The sequence below is a fragment of the Syzygium oleosum genome, unplaced genomic scaffold, assembly GCF_021117445.2.
Source record: "Syzygium oleosum isolate NSW1041296 unplaced genomic scaffold, Sole_v2.1 Sole_v2.03, whole genome shotgun sequence".
In the NCBI taxonomy this organism is placed as follows: domain Eukaryota; kingdom Viridiplantae; phylum Streptophyta; class Magnoliopsida; order Myrtales; family Myrtaceae; genus Syzygium; species Syzygium oleosum.
This window is the reverse complement of record NW_026607487.1, coordinates 19,829,554-19,840,193: the sequence shown is the minus strand read 5'-3', so window position 1 is coordinate 19,840,193 and position 10,640 is coordinate 19,829,554. Positions and strand designations below refer to the sequence as shown.

At 41.9% G+C, this 10,640-nt stretch overlaps 2 pseudogenes; both read right to left on the bottom strand.

The window, feature by feature from the left end:
- Positions 1–935: 935 nt before the first annotated feature.
- Positions 936–3,400, bottom strand: LOC115683839 (scarecrow-like protein 34; annotated as a pseudogene).
- Positions 3,401–6,408: 3,008 nt separating this feature from the next.
- On the bottom strand, positions 6,409–9,970 carry LOC115683842 (scarecrow-like protein 34; annotated as a pseudogene).
- Between the last annotated feature and the right edge of the window lie 670 nt (positions 9,971–10,640).

Below are 10,640 nucleotides of genomic sequence, written 5' to 3'. Positions count from 1 at the left end.
GTCAGTAAGTACCTAAACGTGTTAGTAAAGTAGGGATTTGCAAAATTTCAGCAAGTTGACCCCGATGTTGGTGTCAAGTGAGGAGACCATCCCCATAAACAGTCGCACCACATTTGGACCATATCGAGTGTGGAACCGTTGTGGTTATTAATGTTTGTTTGATAATAGCCTCCAAAGAGGAAAAGTTCCCGAAGGATAATACTTCCGATTCAGTCAATGGCTGCTATTTTGACGTGAAAAGGGTGTTCATAAGTCCATTGACTAGTTGATACGGCAGCATGAATTATCCACCGATATTTGAATGGTCCATGGGACTAAGAAAAGGCCAAAAGCCAGTCCCAGATGTTGGAAAGTCTCAAATTTAGATAAGATTCATCCCTTCTGAAATGAACGTTCACTTGCACTACATTTTATGCGAATGCTGTACTACGAAAGAGCCAAGAAACAACTCCACTGGTTCAGAGAAGTAAAGCAAGAATTGCATCACACTTCTTTGGCCAAAACCCCAAGCAAGAAGCAGAGGTGCTATACCTTTGCAAGATATAAACTTACGGCGTTGACACTGCCCTACATGTCTAACACAAACTTATAAAGATGTCTTCCGCACAATAACTCCAACTCTATGATTGATATCCTCCTGCTAAATCAGTTTTATCTATTATAGTTCTGCCCAAAACGGCATTCACCTAGGATCCTTCTCCTGTAACATCTTCTGTTGAGATGATATACAGCAATTATACTTGACCTTCGAAACATTTGATATATTGTGTTATGATCTGCAAGGAAGAATGAAATGCTTATCCAAACAGAAGCTAACTGGCTGATACATAGGTACATAAAGCAAGCATATATAGATGATACAGGAAATTGAGCAGCACCTCAGCGTCTCACGCGCATGATCTTTACCTGGCAATTCTGGAAGAATCTCTCTTATCACGGGTTACTATGATAGAAAACATGCTTTCAGAATAAACTATGCTGACACCCAACCGGCGCAACCTGAAATTATCCGGCCCCTCCAGCTGAGCAGCATCCAGTTGTTTTCTTCTTCAAGCACGAAATCCTTGTGGTATTCTCCACTCAACTTAGCCCTAGCCTTTTTTATGAGCTCCTGATCCAGAGGAAGCTGCTGGAAACCAACCCTGGTAAGACGAACTTGCCACTGTTTATACGTTTCAGGCCTCTCAACCCTCTCCAAACCTTCACATGCCACAATATTCATAATCTCTCGCCCAAAGAAATCTCTCTCCAGAACCAACCTCCGCGCATTGTCACGATCTACAGTAGTATCGAACATATCATACATAGTAGAGAGGTGAAAAAGAGCCTCGCGGAATCTTGTTATGAAAAATGGTGCATTGTAGGACCCATTCCTTATACCCTGAACAAAGACATGAGGTCTCATACTCCTAATGAGGCTTAAGACCATATCTCGCTGACAATTCACCTCAACTGTCTCATCATAGAGATACTCAAATCGAGAAAGACAATTCACAGCAACCACCTCTCCGCTTCGAATCTTGAGATCTGCAACTCTGATACATTCCCAGCTCACTGATGCTACCGCTTGGAATTCGAAAGTTACATTAAAGCGCTCACAATACTTGGCCAAACGGCGACCTGTTCCCTCAATTCTTTCGGCTGGACGAAATCTAGATTGTGGAAGCTCTATTCCTGTGATCCGCAGCTTAGTAACCCCTCCGGTCCTCTTTGAGAGCTCTTGGATAAGGATTGGCCATTGGAAACCAAAATTAATACCAAAGTCAACGATATGAAGCACTTTTGCTTTTTCTGCTGATTTCAAAATCATGTAGTTCGAGAAGAGGATTTGGAATTTCGTGAATGGACAGGCTGAATAGTGAAGTTGGTATGCTCTCACCTTATCAGCTAGCAATCTCTTCTCGATAACTGAATAGTGAAAAGCTTGACTTCTACCAATACTGCCTGCAAGCGTGCTTCCAGCCCATTTGCAAAGTAATGGGCTATCCTTTGAGAACCTTCGCCAGTGGGGGATGACTCTTGTCTAATTTGCCTTAGCACTTCACGAGCAGTCTTGAAGTCATTAGTAGAGACAGCTTGGGCACAGAGAATCAGAAGACTCCTCAAGTCCGATGTGCTCTCGTTTCCCTTCTGCTTACTATGATCCCCAGTTCCATTAGGACCATGAAGATCCTTGGTTTCACTTAACCTCTCTGATTTGCACTCTAATGATAGAAGTCCCCCATTCTTGTTCCTGAGCAACAACTTTTCGAGCAAATCTGAAAGCTCTGAGTCTTCGTTGTCTGAAGCCAATTGCTTGTTGGCCCACCATTCTTCCAACCTGGCATAATGCCTTTCATGATTCTGTCTCCCCCTTGACCCATTCTCTGACTGATTGCTACCATTGATGCCAATTTCTTCTTTCTCTCTGATGGTTGAAGCCAATCCATCTTTCTCCTGATTGATAGTTATATGAATGCCACTAGGGATGAACTTCCTGGCCTCCTCTAACCCTCTATTAAATTGCAGGACAGACTCATTGTTGTTGAAAATATGCCTAATTAGTAGCTCACCTGGAGCCAAGTAATAAAACTTATCCCCATACTTAGGCAAGCTGTTTACAGAATTGCTGGAGGATTGAAATTTACAATCCACGTTCGACTGCAAGACCACGTCACCAGGACTTTTGGCATGAATGGAATCATAATCATTTCCTTCTGGATCATCATGTAGATTGGGATCCAGAGGATGGCAAGAGTTGGAGCTGGTGTTGGTAGCGCCGTTACTGCCTTGATCACCGCCGCTTCCCCACGGATTCAAACTTGAGCTGTTAATGACCTGATTGGTATCAATCCGTTCAGTTTGCTCAGGGGAATCTGGGTATTTCTTGCCAAGTGCATCATACAAGGACTTTTCCATGTGTCGTAGCGCCATGATGTTGGGAACAACCCAGGGTTGCTCCTCCATATTCTCTTCCATAAGCATCTGATTTATGTATTTGATAACAGGATCCGCTGAATCGCTGTGATCTGAGAGGGAAAGAGACTCCCCCCCTTCATGTAGGCCTTCATTGGAGCTAGTGAAATGGCAAATCATCCCTAAATGGGGTCTCTTATTTGTTGATGGAAGGTCCAGGTCTCCATCAAGATTAATGGGAACAGATGGTGCATTATATTTGGGTTCAGGTTGGTGCGGTAGAGAGGTCATTTCTGCAGAGTTGGAAATAACAGGAGGTTCATTGATTTTGACTGCATTACAGAGATTTCGACAATGATATGAAATGGCTGGGTGAGTGAGGCTATTGTCCTTGAAACCGTCAACCGGGGAAGAGGATGCAGGGAAGCTGAACTCCATTGGGATCACTGTCTCAAAGTCCTACAAAAGCTCACCGCCTCAAACGAGTGTCTGATGTAAAGTATCAAGCAACTGCTCATCAGAAGCCTAGCTTTGAACTTTAACTGTCATGTAAGACTATTTTTTTTTTTTTGGTAAGAACTGTCATGTAAGACTATTTGATCTGCATATAATTCACTTTTTATCTAGACAGTTGAATCCCCTGAGAATCTAAGATGATTCAAGTCTATTACTGCAGAGATTCAGGGACACATAAAAGAAAAAACAAAGGAATCAACTTATGGCATCCAGTTCAAAAAGCGTGAACAGAGTGAGGGACACATAAATTCGAACTAATCGTGTGTATGTAATCTAGCTTCTCTAGACGTTGGAAAGCAAAGCAAAGCAAAGAATTAGTGGAAGGAAACGTAGAACTACTGGACCAAATTGATCGGAAGAATAATCAAAAGCTGCAATCACAATAACAAACATGAAATCTGCGAGCAGCGTACCGAAGGAAGAAATGTGGAGCTCTTAGGAGGATTGAATTGAATGAAGCTCACGAGTTGCAAACACCTGTGAACTTTGAGTGATTCTCTTTTTATATATACAGAATAAGGCAATGACATTATACACCCCCTTTTGATAGTAAAATACATTTACTCTTGTGCTCAAGTCAAGCTCACCTGCTCTAATTATTTTCATTTCTTGGTCAGAACAGTGTTGTTTGACTAATACGTCCCCAGTATTGGTGTGAACGCAGTAGATTATTACCATAAAACAATTGCGCAACGTTTGGACCGGATCAAAGGTTGGACATCATATGGGACTCTAGAAGTCATTATTGTATGTTTGGTATTAGCCTCCAAGGAGAAAGATTTGTTTAAAGGATGATGTTTGCTGATACAGTGAATGGCTGCTATTGTTGAGAATGAGGTTTGCAAAAGTAAAGAGACATGTCCGCCCAAATTTGAATGGCCCATGGGGTTTGGGAAGAGAGTAATGGGCTTGTCCCAGATCGCTGCAGTTCTAGAATCAGAGAAAGTTACATCTAACCTGGATTCTCTCTTACATTGCATAAATAATTTTTTTATTGGTATTGCATGAATAATTAATACTAAGCTTTCTTATCAGATTCTCGCTGTGTATCAGTTTTTTAATCCTTGTGACTTTCCAAAGCTTACGTAAACTGGAGCGAGAAAAAAAAAAGGAATTTGTGACATTTCAATCTCGAATGTGATCGGCTCTCGTTAGAATTGGTATTCAAGAGTCCTTTATCGCCATGGCGGCAAATTACGTACATAAAGCTGATGAATCAAAATGCACTTCGAGGACTTCGAAAGGAAGAAGGGCGTGCTTGGACTTGCACACTCCATTCACAGGTCCAGCTTCATTCAAACATGGATCAGTGCACTTTCACTTTCAATAGGCAGTCACATTTACCATATACCAAATTAGATATTAGGACCCAACAATAGCTTAAAGCTCCATCCCGTTGACCGTTGGTAGAGATGAGTGGATTTACTAAGTCAATGTGAGGGTTATCTAGAGAGAGCTTGCTTTGCTTCAGTTTAGATAAGGACGTGTTAACGACGGAAGCGAAGATGCACATTGAACCAATTCTAAATCCACAATAGTTATGGGGATCAGCTTAAAATGAAAGCAATTGTGCAGGATCAATTATACTATTCCAAGAGTTCCAAAAGGAAACTAATGAAGTTTTAAAAACCTCAGGTAATGTTAAGATAGAGCACTAAACAGTTGAATCATCTCCAACTACAAAATGAAACGACTAAATTGATAAACATACATACATGAAAAAAAAAACTGCAAAATCGATATATTACTGCTACAGAAAAGCTAAGAGACAATTCCACCGTTCAGAGTGATAAAGAAAGAATTGCTGGTACATCTGCCAATATCATAACAAAGTCCTAGACATCAAAACGAATTAATTGACATAAGACACCATTCTGCTTAAGTACACGATCTTACTCACAAAAAGACTAGTTACGTTGGCTTTGCACTACATAGATGAACCTTCTCTATTGACCACCAGTAACAGTGTCTTCCAACAATAGTCCCTAATATATAATTGAGATCTTCCTTCTGCTAAAAAGAGTTTCATCAGTAAATAGTTCTGCCCAAAAGTGAACTTGCTAGAGATCCTTCCTCCCCGATATTAGTTGAAGAAATAATTTGCAGGTGTTATTCTCGTCCCTTGACACATTTGACAAGAGTGTTCTGGGTCCTTCATTTATATGCAGAGGAAAAATGCTAACCAGCCAGTAAAATGCGCACATAATGCCAGCATACCTCAATGTTTACTAGGCATAATGCAAGCATACTTGGGTGAAACCTGAAAATGAACATTACCTCAGCCTCTCCTGTATGGAATCCTCGCTTATTGAGAGTCATCATGTTAGACAAACATGCTTTAGAATGCGAAGCAGCTGGAACGGGTGTGGGACCCTTATGATAACACCTAGAGAGAGGGTCGCGAGTATTGCTTGTCGCCCCCCACACTTCCCAGCCCTTTTACTTATAAAAAGAAAGCTATGTGGGTACCCAACATTTGCTTCTTCGTTAAGCACGAAGAAGGTTGTGTGTGGACTTGCACATTGATTCTTGAAATTATATAGACCACAACTTATTTTGCAGGTCCAGTTTTGTTCAAGCATCGATCAATGCTTACTTTCACCGAAACTCGATTGTGCTTATTTAAGCAAATCAAGTCATACTTCCCATTGATTATTAGATAATAGGAGCCACGATAATTAAAAGCTCCATTATCCTCGAAGAATTTGGAGGACTACTTGCAGCTGCGCTAAATGTTTAAGCTATTCAAAAAATATGATCTTGAGGATTGGAAGAGATGATTGGTTCTACTAAGTAAATGTGAGGGTTATCCTGCAATATTTAGCGCAGCTCAGTTTAGAAGAGGACGTCCAAACCTGAGTTGGGGGGCAGCTATAGAAAGAAACTGCAGAGATGTGTCGAACCAAAGAGAATTTCACCACAAATACAAGAATTGATCAAAAGATAAAGTAATTACAGAGGACAAAGTATAATCATTCCGAGGTTTTAACAAAAATCTTATAAAAATAATAAGAACTCAGTTTGATAAAGTACAGACAGAGAACTAAAATTACACGAAACTACAAAATAGCTCCAATTACATCAAACTAGAAACTCAAACGACTAAATTAAGAACAAACACACATACACAATAGAAGAATAAAACTAGCATAACCATCTAAAAATGCCGGCTTATCTCGCCAAAACCATGAGCAAGTCCCAGGTATTGAGGCGCAACTGCAGACATAACACAATTCTGCTAAGCATCCATTATCTTACAATTAAGAAGCAGAGGTCCCCTGCCTCTGCAAGATATTGACATTCTTAAGTTGGCACAGCACTTCACAGAAAACCAAACCCTGTCGACTACCAGTACAAATGTCTTTCACACAATGGTCCCCTTTATTTAACTGAGATCCTCCTCCTGCTCGACACATTTCACAACAGTGTATTTGCCGCTTTATTTGATCTGCAAGGAAAGAGTCGCATGATCGAGCTCAAAAGAAGCTAACCAGCCTGTAAATACACCCAAATTGTAAGATAGATCGAACGAGAAAAGGAGCACCATGTCAGCCTCTCTTACAGATATTCCTCGCCTGGCAATGGCAGTTCAGGAAGAATCTCACTAACCGTGGGTCATCATGTTAGAAAACACGCTTAACGCAACCTATGTGGATACCAACACGTGGAACCGGAAATTATTCGGCCCCTCCAGCTAAGCAGCATCCAGTTGCTTTCTTCGTGAAGCCCAAAATCCTTGTGGTAACATCCACTCAGCTTTGCCCTAGCCTTCTTCATGAGCTCCTGATCAAGAGGATGCTGCTTGAAACCGGCCCTGGTAACACGAACTTGCCACTGCCTATACGTTTCAGGCCTCTGAACCCTATGTAAACCTTCACATGCCACAACATTCATAATCTCTCGTCCATAGAACTCTTTCTCTATGACCAACCTCTGTTCATTGTCACCGGCCACGGTAGCATCATGCATGTCATACACTGCAGAGATGTGAAAAAGTGCCTCCCGGAATCTAGTTAAGAAAAAGGGCGCATTATAGGACCCGTTGTATATAGCATGAACAAAGACATCTGGTTTCATATTCCTGATCAGCCTTAAGACAGCATCGCGCTGGCAGTTCTCCTCAACTGCCTCATCATAAAGATACCTAAGCCGAGAAAGACAATTCACTGCAACCATCTCGCCACTTCGAATCTTGAGATCCTCGATCCTGATACATTCCCAGCTCCCTGATGCTACTGCATGGAACTCAAAGGGAACATTAAAGCGCTCACAATAGTTGGCCAAACGATGACCTGTCTCCTCAATTTTCTCGGCTGGTCGAAATCCAGGTTGTGGAAGCTCTATTCCTGTGATTCGCAGCTTAGGAGCTCCTTCAGTTCTCTTCGAGAGCTCCTGGATAAGTATTGGCCATTGAAAACCGAAACTAATACCAAAGTCTATAATATGAAGCACCTTTGCTGTAGCTGCAAATTTCAAAATCATGAAGTTCGCGAAGATGATTTAGAATTTCGTAAATGGACAGACCGAAAGATGGAGTTGGTATGCTTTCAGCTTATCAGCTACCGTTCTAAAGCAACTGAAACAACTTTGAACCTGATATGGGTCGATACTGCCTGCAAGGCGTGCTTCTAGCCCATTGGCAAAGTAATGAGCTAATCTTTGAGATCCATCACCAGAGGAGGAAGAATCTTGTCTAATTTGCTTTAGTAGTTCATGAGCAGTCCTGAAGTCACTAGCCGAAACAGCTTGTGCGCAGAGAACCAAAAGACTCCTCAAGTCCGCTGTGCTCTTAATTCTCTTCTTATGACGGCCCCGGCTACAACTAGGACCAGGCAGGTCTTCGCTTTGGCTTGTCTTCTCAGATGTGGACTCTAATGATAGAGGCACCTCCATATTGTCGCCAAGCAATAACTTATCAAGCATTTCCGAGAGCTCACAATCTTCCTTATATAATGCTGATTGCTTTTTGGCCCGCCCTTCATCAAAAGTCGCATCGTCCCTATAGTGATTCTTTCTCCCCCTTGATGCATTCTTTAAGTGATTCCTCAAATTCTCCTCATCAACTTCAGTGTTTCCAATCTTATGAGCCAAATCATAGTTTTCTTGATCCATTGTCAAAGGGACGCTCGCAGGAAGGAACTTCCTTGCCTCCTCAAACCCTTTATTAAACTGCAATTGCAAGACAGGTTGATTATTGCTCAATGTACTCCTATCCAGAAGCTCAATGGGGAAGGCATCACCAAACCCATCCCAGTTGTCAGGGAAGCCACTTGTAGAATTGATGTAGAAATGAGAACTGGGATCCATGGTCCACTGCATGACTACGTCATGAGGATTCGGGGCATAAAGGGAAGCATGATATTGAGAGCCTTCAGGATCATCTTGTGAATTAGGATCAAGAGAATGGCTAGTGCCATTACAACCCTGCTCACTGCTATTTCCATTACAATTGCTGCTTGTGCTGTCGATGAATTGATTGGTATTGACTTCTATGGTATGCTCCGGCGAATTGGGATACTTCTTGCCAAGTGTGTCGTACAAAGATTTCTCAGTCTGTCGTAGAGCCATCATGTCAGGTATTATCCAGGGCTGCTCCTCCACGTCCTCTTCCATAAGTATCCGACTTATGTATTTGAGAACAGGATCTGGTGAGTTGCTGTAATCCAAGAGGGAGATAGATTCTCCCCTTAAATTTGGTATTTCACTGAAGCTTGTGGAGTTGTGTAGCGAGCCTCCATCGGGGCTTACCTCTGTGGATGGCAGATTCAGTTCTCCATCAAGGATGATCGGAACAATGGGTACGATATTTGTCGATTGCTGTTCGTGCAGGAGAGAGTTAATCTCTGGGGAGTTGAAATCAACATGAAGTTCATTTATATTGAACCCATCTGAGAGATACGGAAACGGATCTGGGTTGGCTGGGTAAGCAAGGCTATCAGCCTTGAAACCGTTAACAGGGAGAGTGAGTTCGGTAGACTTGGACTCCATAGTAATTCACTGTCTCAAATTGGTACAGAAGCTCACCACCTCAACCTGGTGACTGATACAGAGTTAGCAAGTATCTACTTGTAAGAAATTAGAAACCTAGCTTGAACTTCAACCATGATCAAAGATAACTTTAATCAGCAGATATTTTGTTTTTCTAGAAGTCCCCTTCCTAGATAAGTTCCAAGTCAAGTAACTACGGAAACACAGCGACGCATATCAATAGTATATGAACTGGAAAACATAGGAATCAGTGAAACCGAAAAGTATCGACAGAGTACTTGTGAGATCATGTGCATGTAGTCCAGTTACAGGTATGATAACTGAAATGAAAGATCAATACTAATTAGTAATCAAAATTAAGCTGCCGTTAGAACACTAGATAGAGATAAACAATTGCAATTCTGCTAATAATATGCGTACCTGAACGAAGCTCTCGAGTTACAACCACAGATGAAGGTGAAGAGATATTTGCGGGTTCTTGAAGTAGTGTTTGCAGCATGGAGACAGGGTGTGAGGCAATTTGGCTCCGGGATTGGTGCCGGTGGTCACTTAGGTTCGTGGCTATGGGTCAAAACTTACGTCATATAGGTCCCATCCCTTCGTCAATTTTTTGCTGGTGGTCACTTAGGTTCGTGGCTATGGGTCAAAACTTACGTCATCTAGGTCCCATCCCTTCGTCAAACTTTTGCTGGTATGCATGCATATGCACTGTGGAAAAGAGCACTGACCCGCCCTGGGAGAGATTTTTAGGTGTTCCGTCTCTCCAACTAAATTACCGTGCACGCAATATTGTTGTTTTGGACGAAGTTAAGGTACTTGCAATGCTTGAAACGCCCGAAACCCCCACTCTCTGACCTGTGAACTGCGGAAGAAACTCGACTAGTTAAATTTCCAGAGCGCGGAGTAGTTTACTTTGTTGGAATAGTAATAGGACTTCGTCATTCCCCGAGGTGCTGTATAAGTGCCCATTTGTCATCAAGTTGGTCCCAAACGTTGGTGCCTGCTCAAAAGAACATTGCCAGGAACAGTTGCACCACCTTTGGACCAGATCAGACATGGAATAGAAAGTATTTTATAATATTTTGTTTGGTTATAGCCTCCGAAGTTGAAAACTTTTTTGTTAAAATGAAAAACCTTTTTTGATACAGTGAATGGCTGCTATGTTACTGTAAATGAAGGCTTTCCATGAGTCAAGAGACTTGTTTGACAAGCGCCAAGACTTGTTATGGCCTATGGGATTA